Source organism: Tursiops truncatus, chromosome X (genome assembly GCF_011762595.2).
Source record: "Tursiops truncatus isolate mTurTru1 chromosome X, mTurTru1.mat.Y, whole genome shotgun sequence".
Classification (NCBI taxonomy): domain Eukaryota; kingdom Metazoa; phylum Chordata; class Mammalia; order Artiodactyla; family Delphinidae; genus Tursiops; species Tursiops truncatus.
The window spans coordinates 4,811,227-4,832,871 of NC_047055.1; the positions used below are offsets into that span (position 1 = coordinate 4,811,227).

General features: G+C 43.4%; 1 long non-coding RNA gene across 1 annotated transcript in view; it reads left to right on the plus strand.

Annotated features, from left to right (window-relative positions):
• Positions 1-8,461, plus strand: part of LOC109550581 (uncharacterized) — a 72,662-nt gene extending 64,201 nt beyond the window's left edge. The window contains exon 3 of the long non-coding RNA XR_002177122.3: positions 7,284-8,461. This is a non-coding gene — a long non-coding RNA (uncharacterized lncRNA). The remainder of the gene's footprint in view (positions 1-7,283) is intronic.
• Positions 8,462-21,645: the final 13,184 nt, after the last annotated feature.

The window sequence follows — 21,645 nt, forward strand, 5'->3', positions numbered from 1 at the left end:
TATGTGTATACATCTCACACCTACAAGCTCACACATGCACACATATATTTCCATCTTCTCATGCTTCAACAGACCCATAAATGGACGGCTTCAACTGTAACCTCACAGCACTCACTGCACATACTCTTACTACACCGTCACCTGTTCACTCACACATATACACGTGTAGATATAAACCTCCTACCCCATACCCTGAGACACAAACACATGTATATCCTGGCCTCATCCATGCCTTTCACACACACAAATACACACCTGCCTCTTGCAAAAACTCACATATACACACAGGTACCTATACTGACCCTTCACAAACACACTCGGGCACACTCGTTCATATGCACCCACGCCTCACCCACAAAATTACACACAAACAGAAATACATATACAACCATTCACCCATTCCCTCCACACACACACACTTTCTGTACTCAGACACCGCCAGACGTGGACGTATACATTCCACCCACCGCCCCACCGCATACACATACATATAGTCCACGCTCTCCCATACACTCTCATGCACAGATTTGTGTGTGTGTGTGTATAAATATATATATATCTGTCACAAGTATAAACATATCCATCACCTACACACTTGCACACCTGCACACAACCACTATATATACATGTACACCACCCTCACCCAATCTCCCACAGACATATTCAAATATAGCCCATTGCCCATACCTTCCCACACAGAGACCTATACATGCACACTCCTATAATGCATACCTTTACAAATATACACTCCTTCTCCCCGTGTCCAGACACTCACACACGTGCGTACCACTCCCTCATTCACACAGTGACATGTCCACACTCCTATACACTCTCAGCTGTGCATAGATGCATCCACACTTATTTATAATACAACTGCCCCACCCATGCACCCACACCCACATGCACACATGCACGTCCCAGACACATTCACACCGGCCGACTCAATACAGACACCCCTCCCCCTCCCACATACTCACAGACAAGTCCAGATATATTTCCTTCACCCGTACAGCGACCCACGTGTCCATACAGCCCCTGAGGACTACTTAAACCATCACGTGTGTACTTACAAACCCCGTCACTCAGATACTCAAACACACATCCTGTATATCGATCCTCCACCTACACACTCACATATACGCACATATACATGCCCTCCTTCACCCGCACATCACCTGCACATACACGTACACCTCCTCACCCATACACGTAGCCGCCCCCGCATTTGTGTTGGCACCAATGCCTGCCCACATCCAGTTCCTCACCGAATCTTCCATGCACACACGTTCACGCACAGATATACACGCCTTACCCACACAGGCATGCATGTAGAGAGCCCTCACTCATACACTTACAGACACCCACACGCAGACACACATAGGCACATATGCACCTCTCACCCATTCTCTCTCTCTCTCCTTCCCTCTCTCTCTTTCACACACGTGCGCGCACACACACACTCTCAGATACGTAGTTACGTATACACTCCCTCATCCGTTCTCTCACGCATACATGGGTTCCCACACACTGTTCACACGTACAGGTACCCAGTGGGCACTCTCCTCACCCGTTCTGTCTCACACATGCACGTGCACGCATACACCATCATCAGCCGTACACTCACACGCACCCGAGTTCATATACTCCATCATCCATTTTCTCGCGTGCACGCGGGTACCTATAAACAACACACACACACACCCTCACCCATTCTCTCTCCCACCCACACACATACCTGTACACCATCGTCACCCATACACTCGCACACATACGCACTTTTTCATACATTCGAGTTCTTGCTGCACGTCAGGTGTTTCCAGGCCCTTTGAAAGCCACCCATGTCGTCCTCGGTGTCTGTGGGCCTCAAGAGAGGCGCCCTCCGTCCCTTCCTCCTCCCGGGAAGCATGTGCAACCTTTCGCCTGGCATCCTGAGCTGTGAGGGGCTGCAGGCGTGGGGGCCCGCCTTCTGCTCTCACTTGCCTCTTCCCTCCCTCCCTCTCCCTTCAACTCAGCCTCAAGATGCTGCCAGAGAGCGAGTGACACTTCCTGTTCTGTTTCTACGTTTAATTCCAACTAACTGGGGACCAGAGTGAAACATTTTAGCAATTTAATCTTAGTGTAAAATCGTGCACTTTCACTTCATTGCCTAAAAGGGAAATCAAATGGCTTATCAAAGGTTGAGCTTCCCATTTGCATACGGGTCTGGGATTCATGAAGCAGGATTTCTAACAGTTATAAACTCCCCTCGACCGTCTCTGGGGACCACCAGCTCGATTATGCTGACTGCAGCATTGTAAAATGACATTTGGGTGTGGAGTCGGGTGGGTGCCCTGCCTGCTGGCCGGAATCCTGAAGCCGGCGGCATCACTTCTCTCTTGAGTCACAGGGAAGCATGCAGGGGCGCCAGCTGTGTATTACGTATCTATGGTGGCAGAACAAAATCATCCCAAAACTTACTGGTTTAACACAATGAACAATTGTTATCTCATGGTTTGTGTGGGTCAGAAATCAGGGTGAAGCTTAGCTGGGGGCCTCTAGCTCGAAGTCTTGTAAGAAGTTGCCGTCGTGATGGCTACAGTCATCTCAGGTGGGGGGACCATCTCAGGTGGGGGGACCCTCACTCACATGGCCCTCTCTGAATGGCTGTGTCCTGGCAGGGCAGCTGCCTCCCCCAGGATGAGCGATCCAAGAGAGAGTGAGAGAGTATGAGTACGTGAGAAAAAGAAACCAAGATGGAAGCTGGAGTCTTTCAATGATCTAATCTCAGAAATGACACGCCATCACTTCTGCCATACTCTGTTCTGTTAGAAGTGAGTCACTGAGTGCAGCCCAAATTTAGGATGAGGATATTATCCAAGGGCATGAATACCAGGAGGTGGGACCACTGGGAGACATCTAAGAGGCCACCTTCGACACCACTTACTGCCATTTGCAAGGGGGCCTCGGAAGAGAAAGTGTCATCAAAGATGAAGGAGTAGTTGACATCCTTTTCAGACCTTCCTTCAAACTCTCTCCTTCTTTTCTTCTTTCTAGGACTTCTCACCTCCTGAAGACCCTCACAGGGTATCTCATCAATTTATGGTGGCAACAAATGAATCACTTTTAAAATTTTGATCTCGTGAGAAACTCAGTTGTGCAGGTAGTGTCTGGCCATGCAGCCATGGAAACTGAGAGAAGGACTCAATGTCTCAATATGAGAAAGAGTGAAGCAGTCCTTAAAAATGAAACAAAGTCCTAAGAGAATGGAGGAATGAGGATATGGGAGCACCATCGAGGCTGACCGAGAGCCACTACTGGAGTTTAAGGAGAAAGGGGAGAGAGAAGCGGGGCGAGTAGTGACCACAGAGAGTGAGTTTGGGGTGGAAAGGTGGAAAGAGGACTTGGGATATCGTGTTGCATATGCTGTGGTATGAATTCTTCTCCTTGCTCCCCCCTACACTTTCCAGCCTTCTCCAGGGTCATTGAGGAAAGTCCTGCCTTACCCCTCAAAGTGTTCCGGAGTTGGGTATGTGATCTCTTTGCAGAGACACTGGGCTGAGGTTGGCCTCAGAGTAACCCAGTTTCCCTCTACTTACAGGTTGCTCTGCTTTCATGGTGTGCCTTGAGGACCAGATCTTAGTCATCACTCTACCCCCGTGGTTTGGCCCAGTCTTGGCAAACCTAGAGTAGGTATCATAGAGTGGAGAATGTCTGGGGGGTCAAGCCATTCACTTATATCCACCTCTTTCTGTGGAACATATAGCAGGTGCCAGAAACTGGGCAAGGCCAGGTAGAGGGGAAGCAAATCACACGAAATAACTCTTGTCCCCTAGGGATGTGTAAGATGGTGGACAGAGGAGCTGAGACATGTGCCGAAATAACAAGAACGCAACATAATATAGTGCATACAGGAAGGGTTAGGAAATGGTGTGAAGGTTGAGCCGGAGGCAACATCACTTGTGGCTGTTAGTGGAGACGGTGTGAGATTTCCTGGAGGCTGGACTTGGGGATGTCAAGGAAGTGGGATTCAAGGTCAGTGGAGAGGCAGACACAAGCGTAAGTATTGTGAGAAGCTGGGGTCCTCTGTGTGACTCAGGCTTGGGGTCCACACTCAACATGGTGGGGGGCCGGGAGCAGTGACAGCATCACATCGAACCTCGATCCAGAGAGCTTCGGAAGCCACCCGGAGGAGCTTAGGGAGTCTTCAGAGCAGTTCGAACAGGAGAGCGCGCTGCTCTGGCCCAGAAAACGTCAGGCAATTGTCTGTCGAGCGGGGTGGCTAGAGCTTCGGTCACGATCTGGGTGCGTGGGGCTAGGCTGTTATTTCAGCTAGGATCAGGGCGGTGGTCAGGGGCGTGGACAGGAAGGACTGGATGGGAGAACCAAAGCAGCTGCTGACTCTCTGGGGCCTGATGACGGGTTGGACAGGTGAATTCAGGAGGAAGGAGAAGGCAGGATCACTGGGGAAGGGTGACATTAGACAAGCACGGGAGGACCAGAGCAGAGCTAATCAGAAGGCCAGCGGGCCGGCCAGCTTGGTGAGGGTGGTGCCAAGGATGCTGTCGGCTGATCTTGCAAATGCAAAACCAGATATCCAGTTAAATTTGCATTTCAGATAAGCATTAAATAAATTTTTAGGATGCTCAAATATAAACCATACAATAGTTGACATAAGCGTAACTATGGGACATACGTATACTCAAAATTCATTCTTTGTTCAGCTGAAATTCAAATTCAGCTGGGCCTCCTGCCTTTTCTCCTGCAACCCTAGCTGAGGAGCTCTGTCACCTGGGAGTCAGGCTTGGCTCCCTGACAAGTCTCTTCCTGGGGAGGCGGCAGAATAGCAGTGGTTAACTGTGTGGACCCTGGTGTTAGACCAGCTGAGTTCAAATCCGGTGTCTACCGCTTATTAGCTGTGTGACCTTGGGAAAGTGACTCAGCCTCCCTGAAAACTCGTCTAGGAAGTGGGGAGAATGACTCCTGTGTTGACCACCTACCAGGGCGATTGTGTGGGCCAGATGAGGCAGCAGCATGAAGTAGCGCTTTGAAAACCACGGGGCACCTCGAGGCACCGTAATGATCCCTGTGTGACTTGGCCATGGATTGGAGAAGTAGGCTGAAGAAGATGAATACATGGGCCTCATTAAGAAACCTGCTGGCTGGTCTGGGATTTGGGGCTCTAATTAATTCTAAATATCAAATACTGAGCTGCAGCTTTTTCTTTCTTCTTTCTGGAAGCTGGGGGAGGGGAGGAGAGGGGAGCAGACCAGCACTGTCCACGAGCTCCCACCTCTGGGATTTCATAATGTCCAACGGAGAAATATTCTCCAACTAGCTTGCACTTCATTTCCCTGAAGCCGTCACGCAGCCGAGACCAGAGCTCCAGGTCCTCCCAGATACCTGTGCCATTGTCACACTGCCGTCCCCCAAACCCATTTCTGCCCCACAGCTGCTGAACGCTGGCTGGGGGAGGAGCATGGAGCCTGAGTTCTGAGCGCATCTCTCCAAAGGGGCAAGGCCTCTCACACAGGCAGGGCTGTCGCAGAACAGAGGCGAGACAGGCACCCAAATCGATCACAGCCTGGCATGTGAATAGAATTCTAGGGAAAGGCATATTTATCAGAAAAAAAAATAGGGGAGTGGCAGGTATCGGCACAGAAAGTGTGTGTATAACTGCGATTTTCCTCAAAAGCTTGACAAACAAATCAGGGCGATGTGAAAGACAGAGCGAAGGCGAACGATGGCAATTCACATCCCTTTTATTGCTTGAGATATGCAGTGGCCGTGGCAAAACCAACTACAAAACAGTGCCACAAAGCACAGAACTCCACAGCCTGTGTAGGCAGATGCAAAGATTCCCTGAATCAAAATGCTAGGAACTTAAACGTGCCCAAACGTGGGCGGATGGCTGTGTGTGTATGTGGAGGGAGGGACCGTTTGTTTCTTGCAATAAATTCTGGAGGGAATTTTTCTTCTTTTGGCAGTGCAATGGCTGTCCCTGCTCTTTGGATTAACCTTGGGGTCTGGTAAGGGCTGAACTGTGACCAACCCCCAAACTCCTATGTTGAAATTCTAACCCCAGTAGTTCAAATTGTGACTATTTGGAAATAGAGCCTCTAAAAAGGTAATTAAGATAAAGCAAGGTCAAGGAGAGAGGCCTCAGAAGAAACCAAACCTGCCACCACCCTGATCCTGGACTTCCAGCCTCCAGAACTGAGAGAAGATAAATGTCTCTTGTTTAAGCCACCCAGTCTGTGGGACTTTGCTCCATCAACCCTAGCAGCAGGGAGGCAGGGCCATCTCTGCTGGGCTCTTTCTAGCAGAGTCAGTTTGCCACTTGGTTATTCAGGGCTTACAGGGATTTACTGCTCAGTCCTTTGCAGCATCTTAAGTCATTGGATAAATGCAGGGCATCTTCTTGGAACCATAATTGTATTTAGAAATTTCAAGGGAAATAGTTTAAATTTAAACATCCATGGGTGTATTTTGGAGCAGAATACCAAAATTTCACATGAATATTTAAGACGTGGCGAGTTACCTTAAACAAACTGGCTGCTTGCTCCTTGAAAGGCATTAAGATTTAAATCATAGAAAAGCTTGTAAGCCGGTGTTAGGTGATGAGGACCTAATGAAAGGTTTTGATCAGGGAATCTGACCTGGGTGATTAGTGTTCTGCAATATTCTGGGTAGGTACTTGATTCTTAGACAAGATTTAATCAAGACACCAGCAATTTAAAACCCCCAACTGCTAGCTGAGATCAGGAATGCTAAGATAGGGGATGAGGGTGGGAGAGGAAGTGGGCAGAATGTTTGGGGGTTTATTTGTTTGATTGGATTTCTTGTTGGTACCTATGATGGTTAATTTATACATATATATATACATATATATACACTTATATATATGTATATATATATGCACATATATATGTGTGTGTGTGTGTGTGTGTGTGTGTGTGTGTATATATGTGTATATATATATATATATATATATATATATATATATATATATATATATATTCTATTGGTTCTGTTTCTCCAGAGAACTCTAATACAGTGCCCATGGTTGTAGAAGATGGTAAGTTACAGCAGAGAGTGTGGCAAAGATGGACTGGCTACTCACCAAACCTGCTTTCTCTCCTGGCCACACAGGAGGACTACGTTTCCCAGCCACCTTTGTGGTTACGTTGGGGCACGTGACCAGGTTCTGGCCAATAGAATGTGGGCAGAAGTGACAGTGTGCCATTTCTAAGCCTGGCCATAAAATCTCCTGCACGCTGTCCATGTTCTCTCTTCTCCCTCTTTAGAGACAGTGGAAGTTCTCTGTTGAAGACTGCGGCATCACTAGGTGGAAGTAACCTGGATCCCTGGATCATCATGTGGAAAAGCACCACCAATGAGAACTGCCCAATCCACATTAGATCTTGATGTGAATGAGGAATACATCTTTATTGTGTTAAACAACTGAGATCCAGGGGTTGTATGTCACAGCAGCTAGTGCTACCTGTTTTGACCAATACAGGAACAGAGAGCTTTGACGATTCATCGAATAATTATTGAATGTCCATTATATTCCCCATACCATGCTAAGTTCTAGGAATGAGCAAATCAGACATGGTCCCCGCACTCTGAACTTCCAGCTCCACAATTGCACACATATAAATAAAGTTGCAACTGTGGTAAGTGGTAAAGCAAAAAGGTACATGGCGTGGGGAGAATATATAATAGGGGGATTTGATCTATTCTGTGGGGGAGGGGAGTAAGGATGGCAGTGGCAGCTGTGCTGTCTGAAGGATATATAGGCGTTAGCTAGGTAAGGAAGGGGGAAGAGCTTTCCAGGCAGAAGGAGCAAACAGCATGTGTGTCAAACTGAAAGGAGGCCAGAAGGGTTGATTCCTTGGTCATTTTTAGCTAGAGTAACCTGCTCATTAGTCAAAAACTTGCTCATTTGTTTCTTTTAATAGCATCCCTTCCTCATCATGAGGACCAAGCTGCAGGAATGTCTTCGCCCACATCTCTTTTCTCTCTCTCTCTCTTTTTTTTTTCTATTGGAGTATGGTTGCCTTACAATGCTGTGTTAGCCTCCACTGCACAAAAAGTGAATCAGCCACACACGTACAGATATCCCCTCCCTTTCACATTTCTTATATACCAGAGATTCTAAGACAGGGAGAAACACAAACATGGTGAGAGGGAACTTTCTGGAGGTATCCCTTGGCATAATTAGGGAACTTCTCATTTGGCACTATTATGGTTTATCACACCAGAGCCCAAGATTATTGAAGCCTCAACAATGTGTCACAATCTGCTTGGGGACCCCTTAATCCATGGGATATTGACACCATTCACTATAATGACTTCTTCGGAGGGGAAATAAAATAACTGCATGACATTGCTGCAGCACAATAAAAATGGAAGTTGTAAACTTGACAGTGTGAAACAGTTTATTTTCATTTTTATACAACAGATGTTGTTTGACCTAGAAGAAGGAATAATATAGAAAAAAATAAAAAAATAAAAAAAAATGAAATACAAATAGCAACTGTTTGAATTGTCTTCCTAATATATCAGAGTTGACAGCTCTTACTTTTTCATTTGAGTTGGGATTTGCAAAGAGGCGTTTGGATGGGAAGATTGTTTCAGGAGGGCATCCACCGTGTGTGGCATGTGGCCCTTTCTGGCACCGAGAGGCCTCATAGTCTCAGGACATCTCTGAAGTTCCGGCATTAAACGCTGGAACCAAAACCAATCTCAGATCCATGAATCAGGGGCTCTCAAGAGCCCATATCCTTTGCCATGGCATGCCCTGGCTTTCTTTTGCCTCTTTTCCTTCCTGACCACCGATTTTGATGACACACTGACATGTAGATTTCCATTTTTGCACACGGCCCCTATTCTCTACCACAACCTTATTTCTTCTTCAGTAGAGAATCTCAGAAAAAAACTGTGAAGAGGCAGAAAATGTAATTTTAAAACCGTTCAAAGAATTGAGAGCAGAATATGGCACTGGAGTGGCTGATATTAACTGGTGGAGAGCCGCGATAATTTGCGAACTACGGAGAAACCTTCCAATTCATGGTTTTGTGCAATTGAACCTTGCCATCGGCTATCGACAAATAACAGCTCTTCGCTTACTCACACAGTGAAGAAGTCTTGCCTTGCCTTTGTCTCCTCTAGCTGAATCTACTTTAGGCACATCAACCTTGGGCTCTGGCTTGAGATTATCTTGATTGGAACCATCAACACGGAACAGCATGGTATGATTCTGGGTCCTATTGCTCAGGCTACAGGAGCTAGCTATTCCTTGAGGACACAGTTCATGACACCCTCAAGTTCCTGGCAGCTAGGTTCCGCTCCACAATGGTTAGCCAGACCGTGGCTTCCCTGGCTCCAACAATGGTCTGTTCCCTTGAGTCCCGCTGCTAGCCTTCACCTCCTTGGACCTCTTGGTAGTAGAAATCTCTTGACCAATATCTGAACTTGCTTTTCCTTCTAAACACTTCTCCCATCGTCTCACTTCAGCCCTGTGGAATGGAGATACCCAGCCCTGTTTCTTTTCCTTCGCCCTACATGTCTTGCTGAATATAGCTCCTAAAATCCCTCTTGAGTCTGTCTGCTTTTCCTCCATTCCCCACTATCTCTACTTCAGTTCAGGCCCCCATCATCTCTTACTTGGACTATTTCAACAATCTTCCCATGTGGGTAGAGTATTTCCTCCTTTAATCCATCCTCTACTCTTTCTGGAAACCAGAGGGATCTTTCTAGAATGAAAATCCAACCAGCTACCTTCTTGATTGAACCCTTTCAATAGCTTTCCATTACTGCAATAATAATTCAAACTTTTAACATGGTTTCATGATCAGGCTCCTGCCTGTTTCTCCAGCCTCGTCTCCTGCTTCTTCCCCATCAGTCAGACTAGACTTGGCTCTCTAACCAGACTAAGATTCGTTAGGTCCCCCAAACATGTCCTGTTGCTACTCATCTCCGGACCTTTGACCATGTACTTCCCTTTGCCTGCAAAACCCTTTCCCCTTCATCTGGGATAGTGTTACTCCTTTCTCTGATCTCATCCCAGATACCACTTCACCCATCCTCTCTTGACACTAAATGCTTTCTCTAAGTGTTGGCGTAGCACCTTGCCTGTCTCCACACTGATCATAATGAGATTTCATTGGGTTATATGTGTCTCTTCCTGCTACCCTGTGATCTCTTTGAAGTCCAAGGCCACATCTTCTTCCATGCTGTGTTTGCGGTCCTTTACATGATCTCTGCCCACAAGGAGATCACAAAGTCACTTGCCACTTTGGGTACAGCAAATGTTTGTAACATAAATGGAGAAATGGCAAATGAGGAGCAAGTTCCAGGTGTGAACATTGGATGCCCCACTCCTCCCCTGTCCAGTGCCCTGGTGCTTCTTTTTCCTTTCTGTAGATGATAACGGGGGCCACAGGCAAGCCCTGTGTTGCCGAAATTGGGAGGTCTGGCTGCCTTGCTGTTGGCTAAAGGTGTGGGGATCCTTTTAGAAGTTTATCCGTTTAGGTTTATATTTCCACTCGGAAGTCTTGACAAACACCCTGTGCTCTGAAGTAGTGGACATTGAAGAAGACCAGCAAGCCATTTTTTAGATGCCAGGGCAGCTGAAATTCAGACTGCCGCAGAGCAGATATCATCCATTTTTATTTTTATACAAATGTGCTAAACTCCATCCCTTTCCCTGGGCTGCCCTGTCACAGGGGGATTCATGATGTTCAGTGGCCATTTCTTTGTCTCTGGCCTTGCTGTTCCCAGAGGGAGGCACGTCCTTTGGATTGATGACACAATTGCTGCAAAGGGTCCTATATAAGTAGTATCAGGAGGATTTTGTATCTGTGGCTCTGTTAAACCGGAGGGATGCAGCTTTGGTCTGAGATGGAAGGAAGCTTTGGTGCTTGCTAAGCAAACCGCAAGTAATTCTGCAGCCTCCTGCTAGGATCGAGGGTTGGGATTGGAACAAAGCCAGAGGGCAGCTCCGTTTGCTAGGCCCTCACCACCTTGAGGCCACACGTATTTCCTGAATATCTGTTACGTGTCATCATGTCCAGAGGTGATGTCTCTGGTCCACTTCCTGTTCTCAGGACGCCCCTTAGTCTTTACAGCATGCCTTTTAAACCCATCTCTCTCTCTCTCTCTTTCTCTTTCTCTCTCTCCCCAAAAGGAAGGCTTATTTCCTTTTCTCTATGCCTGTAGAGAGCTGGCAACCAGAAGCCTCTTCTGAGCACTCTACAATTTGGGACGAACACAATAGGCCACCTAGGGTTGCTGGAACCCAGTAAAGTTGATGAGAAGGTGGCACTGCCAGGTGCCTGGGAACCTGTGAAGGGAATGGCAGCATACTGACCCTTTCCACAGCTGCTGGAGATCACATGCTCCCTCTCTGCGCCCATAGCCAGGGATCATGGCTCTGGGTGGGGTTCCGCTAAGGGCCCTGCATGGGCTTCTTAGCAGAAGCTTCCAACTGCTCTTGCCTGGGTGAAAGTGCTTGCTGGCTTGTGCCTGTGTCTGTGAGTGGGAGGGAATCCTAGCAATTCTGAATCCAGGGAGAATTCTTCTTAAAGAGGTTCCCTTCAAATTGTATAAGCTTTATGCCAAACAAAACCTAGATCCACGCTTTTTTTTTAAACATTTTTATTGGAGTATAATTGCTTTACAATGGTGTGTTAGTTTCTGCTTTATAACAAAGTGAATCAGTTATACATATACATATGTTCCCATATCTCTTCCCTCTTGCGTCTCCCTCCCTCCCACCCTCCCTATCCCATCCCTCTAGGTGGTCACAAAGCACCGAGCTGATCTCCCTGTGCTATGCTACTGCTTCCCACTAGCTATCTATTTTACATTTGGTAATGTATATATGTCCATATATACACTACCACTCTCTTACTTTGTCCCAGCTTACCCTTCCCCCTCCCCGTGTCCTCAAGTCCATTCTCTATGGAGAACAGTATGGATGTTCTTTAAAAAACTAAAAATAGAACTACCATACTACCCAGCAATCCCACTACTGGGCATATACCCTGAGAAAACCATAATTGAAACAGAGTCATGTACCACAATGTTCACTGCAGCTCTATTTACAATAGCCAGGACATGGAAGCAACCTAAGTGTCCATCATCGGATGAATGGATAAAGAAGATGTGGCACATATATACAATGGAATATTACTCAGCCATGAAAAGAAACGAAATCGAGTTATCTGTAGTGAGGTGGATGGACCTAGAGTCTGTCATACAGAGTGAAGTTAAGTCAGAAAGAGAAAAACAAATACCATATGCTAACACATATATATGGAATCTAAAAAAAAATGGTCATGAAGAACCTAGGGGCAGGATGGGAATAAAGACGCAGATCCACTCTTGGCAGGATGATTTGACTGTCTTCTTCTGTGTCCATTTGTACTATATTTCATCTGATTTATTCTTACCAAAGCTCTGTATTTTTAACCTTTTAGCCTCTTAAGTGGAGATACAAGACCAGCCTGTATCAAAAAAGGAAGCTGAGTTTCCTGTTCATTCATTCCTGCACTCATTCATTCACAAATATTTGCTAAGCCCCTTCTGTGTATCAAGCACTGGCACAGAGGTGAAATGAGAGTCAAGGTCCCTACCCTCAAGGGTCTTGCATTTTTGTGGGGGAAATAGATAATCAGTAGTCATACTAATAAATGTAAAATTGCAGTGATGACGAGTGCTCCAAGTGTAAGTTCCAGACCCTCAACAGCCTATAAGTAAGGGGTTTGTTCTGACCCAAGGATCAGGAAGGACTCTCTGAGGAAGTACTCTCTAGGCAGCCAGAGATACTAGGCCTGACCTCGAGGACAATTGCAGGGAGCCAGAGGTCAGTTTTACAGACAACATCACTGCCCTTGGCAAACCAGGGGAACGACTATGTAGCAATTGCATGGGGCAGCTCACAGCTGGTGTCAGCTTTGTCTTAAGTATACTTTCCCCATTTGATGTTACTACTGATAACAGCTTGAGCCAAACATTTGGGAATATTTATTCCCTGTGAGAAAGTGAGCATCTATGCTGCCTACTTTCATCCTCAACTAGTAACAATGCTCCTAAATTTCCTTGATTCTAATTTAGCAAGCTTTCACCTTGACTTCTCCATGGAGGCCACGGGACATAGTGGAAAGAAAATATTCTTTTAAATTAGACAGGTATGGACCCAGATTGTGGTTCTGTGACTTCTAAGTGTGATCTTGAGTAAGTTTCTTAAATTCTCTGATCCTGTTTCCTCATGTGTTTTTTAAGTGTACAATTCAATGACTTTTAGTAAATTTACTGTGTTGTACAGCCATCTCTATAACTCAGTTTTAGAACATTTTCACCATACTTTCCTCATCTATTAAAGGAGAATAATACCCATATTAAAAGGTTTTTATAAGGAAGAAATGAGATCTTTATAAAAATAGAAATTTCTGGGCTTGTAACATAGAAAACGTTCAAAAATAGTATGAAAGGTGACTTCAGCAAAATGCCAGAATAAGGAAATCTAAAATTATGCCCCTCCCTCCAGAAAAAGAATGAAAAAATGGCAAAGACTATCAGAATCAACTTTGGAAATCTGGAAGTTAAACAATGTTTTCATCAACCCAGGAGGACACTTATTTTAACAATACACAACTGAATCTCAGTAAGAACAGCAAGCTTTATGGTGTGTTCATTTACCCTAGTCCCATCCACCACTACCCACTGCAGAGGTAACCTTGAAATTCACAGCCCATGTTCCTGATTCTGGAGGGAGCAGAAGAGATTTCAAGCAAAGAATTGTTATTTCATCTGTCTGGTGGTTCCCTGGACGACCTAGTCAAAAGCTTTCTCTTTATTTCACCTGACTTAGAAGTCACCCAGTGCTGAAGTTGCTACCCTGGGGCATATGTCAAAAATATTTACAGGCAAATGTTTTAGTCTCTGCTGCTTGAGGCAATGGATAACAATTGGGGCAAACACTAGACTAACCAAAAAGGTTTGGAGGAAACGCTGGGGGGTGAGATGTCTATAAGGGCTGTATAAAGCTCCAAAATTTTAGATCATCCAGTTTTAGGAAAAGGAAGAAAAATGAATGAAGAAAAATGAACAAGGCCTCAGAGACCTGTGGGACACCATCAAGTCTACCAACATCTGCATAATGGGAGTCCCAGAAGGAGAGGAGAGAGACAGAGGAGCAAAAAGAACATCTAAAGAAATAATGACTGAAAAATTGTCCAATTTTTGGAAAAACATTAATCTGTACATCCAAGAAACTCAATAAATTCTGAGTAGGATAAACTTAAAGAGATACACACCTGGACACTTCATAATCAAATTGCTGAAAGACAAAGATAAAATCTTGAAAGCAGCAAGAGAGAAGTGACTCATCACATACAAGGGAGCCTTGATAAAATTCATAGCTGATTTCTCATCAGAAACTATATATGGTGGCCAGAAGATAGTGGGATGAAATATTCAAGGTGCAGAAAGAAGAAAATCTTTCAACCAAGAATTCTATATCCAAGAAAACATTGTTGAAAGAAATTTAAGAAGACCTAAATAAATGGAAAGACAGCTCATGCTGATGGATTGGAAGACTTAATATGGTTAAAATGGCAATACTCCCCATATTGATGTACAGATTCAATGTAATCCCTATTAAACTTGCATCTATTGCAGCAGTGGACACGCTGACCCTAAAATTAGTATGGAAATGTAAGGGAACTTCAATAGCCAAAACGATATGTAAGAGAAGAACAAAGTTGGAAGACTCACAGTTACTGATTTCAAAACTTACTACAAAGTGTCAGTAATCAAGGCAGTGTGGTAGTAGCATAAAGATAGACATAAAAGTCAATAGAAGGGAATTGAGAGTCCAGAAATAAACCCGTACATTTATGGTCAATTGATATTTGAGAAGGGTGGCAAGAAAATGCAATGGTGAAAAATAGTCTTTTAAACAAGTGGGACAATTGGATATCCAGTTGGGAAAAGAATGAATGTGTACCTGTACTTCACACCATATGCCGGTATTAACTCAAAATTGATCAAAGACGTAAGTGTAAAAGCTAAGTCTATATAACTGTAAGAAGAAGATATAGACATAAGTGTGACCTTGCCTAGCCAATGATTTCTTAGTTATGACACCAAAAGCAGAAGCAACCAAATAAAAAATAGTTAAGCTTCATCAAAACCAAAACTTTTGTGTATCGAAATACACTATGAAGAAAATGAAAAGATAACCCACAGAATGGAAGAAAATATTTGCCAACCGTATGTTTATACGTGATTTGTATCCAAAGTAGAATTCAGTAATAAAAAGACAAATAAAATTAATAAATGGGCATATGCGTCTTCTTCAAAGAAGATATACAAATGACCGAGAAATACATGAAAAGATGCTCAACATCGTTAGGGAAATACAAATCAAACCCACAATGAGATACCACTTAACACTTACTAGGAAGCCTATAATTTTTTTTTAAAAAGGAAAGTGCAAGCATTGATGTGTAGAAACTGGAACCCGCATACACCACGGATGGCAATGTAAAATTGTGCAGCTGCTGTGGAAATCAGTTTGGCAGTTCCCCAAAAAGTTAAACATAGGGTTACCATATGACCCAGCAATTCCACACCTAGGTATATATCCAAGAGAAATTAAAACATGTGTCTACACAAAACTTGTATGCAAATATTCATATTAGCATTATTCATAAGAGCCCGACTACTCAAATGTTCACAGTGGAATATTATTCAGCCATAAAAAGCGTTAAGTACTGACACAGCTACAACATGGATGAACCTAGAAGATATTATACAAAGTGATAGGAGCCAGTCACAGAAGTCCACATATTGTATCATTTCCATTTCCATTAAATATCCACAATAAGCAAATCCATAGAGACAGAAGGTAGATCAGTGGTTGCCAGGGGATGGAGGTGTAGGGAAGGGGGGTAAGAAATGACTGGGAACAGGTAAGGGGTTTCTTGAAGAGGGGTAATGGGAATGGCCTGGAATTAGATTGTGGTGATGGTTGTACAACATTGTGAACATACAAAAAAATTGAACTGTGCATTTTTAAATGGTGAATGTTACATGAATCTTATAGACTATATTTTTAATTTAAATTTTAGGTTCATGGCAAAATTGAGCAATTGAGGTACAGAGATTTACCATATACTCCCTACCCCCCACCTCCCAACACACACAACCTCCTCCAGTATCACCATCCTGCACCAGAGTGGTATATTTGTTACAACTGATGAACCTACATTGACACATCATAATCACTCAGAGTCTATAGCTTACAGGAGGGTTCACTCCTGGGGTTGTACATTCTATGGGTTTCAACAAATGTGTAATGACATGTACCACCACTGACGTATCATACAGAATGGTTTTACCACCCTAAAAACCTGTGCTCTGCCGATTCATCCCTCCCTCTCCTCCAATTCCTGACAATAACGGATCCTTTCACTGTCTCCACTGTTTTGCCTTTCCAGAATGTTATATAGTTGAAACCATACTGTATGTAGCCTTTTCAGTTGGCTTCTTTCACTTAGTAAGTCAAGTGAATTTTATCTCAATAAGAAGTTGCCCAAAAAGGGGTGGAAAAAATCATAGTAAAGTCATGGTGTTGGTGGTAGTTATTATTATTATTATTTTTAATTTTATTTATTTATTTATTTATGGCTGTGTTGGGTCTTCGTTTCTGTGTGAGGGCTTTCTCTAGTTGCGGCAAGTGGGGGCCACTCTTCATCGTGGTGCACGGGTCTCTCACTATCGTGGCCTCTCTTGTTGTGGAGCACAGGTGCCAGACGTGCAGGCTCAGTATTTGTGGCTCACGGGCCTAGTTGCTCCGCGGCACGTGGGATCCTCCCAGACCAGGGCTCGAACCCATGTCCCCTGCATTGGCAGGCAGATTCTCAACCGCTGTGCCACCAGGGAAGCCCGGTGGTAGTTATTATTAATAAAACTCCTAGAAATAATTTTTTCACTCAATATTTATTGACTAACTATAATATGCATGGAATAATTTATGCAAATATAAATAAGGCAAGATAGCTCAAGGCACTTAGAGTTTAGTAGGGGAGAGAGACACAAACAGAAAATTAAAATATCAGTTAGTCATTCAGCAAATATTTCTTAGATGGCTCCTAAGGGCCAAGCCATGTACAATGTGGCAAGCGTGGTGATAGGGATGTCACAGTGGTCTTATGAGCCCAGTGTAGGGGGAGAAGCACAGCACCCTGGTCACATTCACCCAGTGCTGGGGTCAGTGAACATGACACTCTGGGAGGGTTAGGGATATACTGGATGGAGCATGTCTGAAACAGGGGATCCAGGGTGCATGAGGTCATGAGCTAACAAAGAAGATTGAAGTATCTGAGGATACTTAACCCAGAAAAGAGGAGGCTCGGCGAGAACTAGTTGCTTTTCACTAAGTATCCGATCCTCAGTGGGGAGGCTGAGCAGGGAGCAGTCCCAAGAAGTCAGACCCGCAGGGCCAAGGTGAGGCACTGGGAATGGGTGTGATGTGTGGTCCTGGTGGATGGAGCTGAAGGGTAAGAATCCGATGGGCTGTACTATAAGGAGAGGGTCAATGTCAAAGCAGAAAAGAAGTCTAAAACAGGGCAACAGCTTCGGGGCTAAGACAGGAACAGAAGTTGAAGGACAAATCCAAACAGGGGTCAAACATAGGGGAGGTGAGAGCAAGGATTTCTGAGCAGGGGGAGCAAAGTGACTAAGCCTGTATGATCTGAGGACAAATTGCCTGCATTTGAATTTTGGCTTGGCCACTTGCTAGTTTAATGACTTGGAGCAAGTTACTTAACTCCTGTGTACCTCAGTTTCTCCATCTGGGGATAGCAATAGTACCTACTGTTGTATTGAATTAATACACATAGAGCATTTAATACCTGGCAATATGTGTTAGCTATTATTTTTTTTCTTTATTGGAGTATAATTGCTTTACAATGGTGTGTAAGTTTCTGCTTTACAACAAAATGAATCAGTTATATATATACATGTTCCCATATCTCTTCCCTCCTGCGTCTCCCTCCCTCCCACCCTCCCTATCCCACCCCTCTAGGTGGTCACAAAGCACGGAACTGATCTCCCTGTGCTATGCGGCTGCTTCCCACTAGCTATCTATTTTACGTTTGGTAGTGTATATATGTCCATGCCGCTCTCTCACTTTGTCACAGCTTACCCTTCCCCCTCCCCATGTCCTCAAGTCCATGCTCTAGTAGGTCTGTGTCTTTATTCCCATCTTACCCCTAGGTTTTTCATGACATTTTTTCCCTTAAATTCCATATATATGTGTTAGCATACGGTATTTGTCTCTCTCTTTCTGACGTACTTCACTCTGTATGACAGACTCTAGGTCTATCCACCTCATTACAAATAGCTCAATTTCATTTCTTTTTATGGCTGAGTAATATTCCATTGTATATATGTGCCACATCTTCTTTATCCATTCATCCGATGATGGACATTTAGGTTGTTTCCATCTCCAGGCTATTGTAAATAGAGCTGCAATGAACATTTTGGTACATGACTCTTTTTGAATTATGGTTTTCTCAGGGTATATGCCCAGTAGTGGGATTGCTGGATCATATGGTAGTTCTATTTGTAGTTTTTTAAGGAACCTCCATACTGTTCTCCACAGTGGCTGTATCAATTTACATTCCCACCAACAGTGCAAGAGGGTTCCCTTTTCTCCACACCCTCTCCAGCATTTACTGTTTCTAGATTTTTTGATGATGGTCATTCTGACTGGTGTGAGAGGATATCTCATTGTAGTTCTGATTTTCATTTCTCTAATGATTAGTGATGTTGAGCATTCTTTCATGTGTTTGTTGTCAGTCTGTATTTCTTCTTTGGAGAAATATCTGTTTAGGTCTTCTGCCCATTTTTGGACTGGGTTGTTTGTTTTTTTGTTATTGACCTGCATGAGCTGCTTGTAAATTTTAGAGATTAATCCTTTGTCAGTTGCTTCATTTGTAAATATTTTCTCCCAACTGAGAGTTGTCTTTTGGTCTTGTTTATGGTTATCTTTGCTGTGCAAAAGCTTTGAAGTTTCATTAGGTCCCCTTTAGTTTTGTTTTTATTTCCATTTCTCTAGGAGATGGGTCAAAAAGCATCTTGCTGTGATTTATGTCATAGAGTGTCCTGCCTATGTTTTCCTCTAAGAGTTTGATAGTTTCTGGCCTTACATTTAGGTCTTTAATCCATTTTGAGTTTGTTTTTGTGTATGGTGTTAGGGAATGATCTAATCTCATACTTTTACATGTACCTGTCCAGTTTTCCCAGCACCACTTATTGAAGAGGCTGTCCTTTCTCCACTGTACATTCCTGCCTCCTTTATCAAAGATAAGGTGACCATATGTGCGTGGGTTTATCTCTGGGCTTTCTATCCTGTTCCATTGATCTATCTTTCTGTTTTTGTGCCAGTACCATACTGTCTTGATTACTGTAGCTTTGTAGTATAGTCTGAAGTCAGGGAGCCTTATTCCTCCAGCTCCGTTTTTCGTTCTCAAGATTGTTTTGGCTATTCAGGGTCTTTTATGTTTCCATACAAATTGTGAAAATTTTTGTTCTAGTTCTGTGAAAAATGCCAGTGGTAGTTTGATAGGGATTGCATGGAATCTGTAGATTGCTTTGGGTAGTATAGTCATTTTCACAATGTTGATTCTTCCAATCCAAGAACATGGTAAATCTCTCCATCTATTTGTATCATCTTTAACTTCTTTCATCAGTGTCTTATAATTTTCTGCATACAGGTCTTTTGTCTCCTTAGGTAGGTTTATTCCTAGGTATTTTATTCTTTTTGTTGCAATGGTAAATGGGAGTGTTTTCTTGATTTCAATTTCAGATTTTTTCATCATTATTGTATAGGAATGCCAGAGATTTCTGTGCATTAATTTTGTATCCTGCTCCTTTACCAAATTCATTGATTAGCTCTAGTAGTTTTCTGGTAGCATCTTTAGGATTCTCTACGTATAGTATCATGTCATCTGCAAACAGTGACAGCTTTACTTCTGCTTTTCCGATTTGAATTCCTTTTATTTCCTTTTCTTGTCTGACTGCTGTGGCTAAAACTTCCAAAACTATGTTGAATAAGAGTGGTGACAGTGGGCAACCTTGCCTTGTTCCTAATCTTAGTGGAAATGCTTTCAGTTTTTCACCATTGAGGATGATGTTGGCTGTGGGTTTGTCATATATGGCCTTTATTATGTTGGGGAAAGTTCCCTCTATGCCTACTTTCTGCAGGGTTTTTATCATAAATGGGTGTTGCATTTTGTCGAAAGCTTTCTCTGCATCTATTGAGATGATCATATGGTTTTTCTCCTTCAATTTGTTAATATGGTGTATCACATGGATTGATTTGCATATATTGAAGAATCCTTGCATTCCTGGAATAAACCCCACTTGATCATGGTGTATGATCCGTTTAATGTGCTGTTGGATTCTGTTTGCTAGTATTTTGTTGAGGATTTTTGCATTTATGTTCATCAGTGTTATTGGCCTGTAGTTTTCTTTCTTTGGGATATCCTTGTCTGGTTTTGGTATCAGGGTGATGGTGGCCTCATAGAATGAGTTTGGGAGTGTTCCTCCCTCTGCTATATTTTGGAAGAGTTTGAGAAGGATAGGTGTTAGCTCTTCTCTAAATGTTTGATAGAATTCGTCTGTGAAGCAATCTGGTCCTGGGCTTTTGTTTGTTGGAAGATTTTTAATCACAGTTTCAATTTCAGTGCTGGGTCTGTTCATATTTTCTATTTTTTCCTGATTCAGTCTTGGCCGGTTGTGCATTTCTAAGAATTTGTCCATTTCTTCCAGGTTGTCCATTTTATTGGCATAGAGTTGCTTGTAGTCATCTCTCATGATCTTTTGTATTTCTGCAGTGTCAGTTGTTACTTCTCCTTTCTCATTTCTAATTCTATTGATTTGAGTCTTCTCCCTTTTTTCCTTGATGAGTCTGACTAATGGTTTATCAATTTTGTTTATCTTCTCAAAGAACCAGCTTTTAGTTTTATTGATCTTTGCTGTCATTTCCTTCATTTCTTTTTCATTTATTTCTGATCTGATTTTTATGATTTCTTTCCTTCTGCTAACTTTGGGGGTTTTTTTGTTCTTCTTTCTCTAATTGCTTTAGGTGCAAGGTTAGGTTGTTCATTCGAGATGTTTCCTGTTTCTTAAGGTAGGATTGTATTGCTATAAACTTCCCTCTTAGAACTGCTTTTGCTGCATCCCATAGATTTTGCTATTGATCCCTTACAGGGTATTTTTAATTTCATTTATTGTGTTGTTCATCGTTGTTTGTTTGTTCTTTAGTTCTTCTAGGTCCTTGTTAAATGTTTCTTGTATTTTTTCTATTCTACTTCCAAGATTTTGGATCATCTTTACTATCATTATTCTGAATTCTTTTTCAGGTAGACTGCCCATTTCCTCTTCATTTGTTAGGTCTGGTGGGTTTTTATCTTGCTCCTTCATCTGCTGTGTGTTTTTCTGTCTTCTCATTTTGCTTATCTTACTGTGTTTGGGGTCTCCTTTTTGCAGCCTGCAGGTTCGTAGTTCCCGTTGTTTTTGGTGTCTGTCCCCAGTGGCTAAGGTTGGTTCAGTGGGTTGTGTAGGCTTCCTGGTAGAGGGGACTCA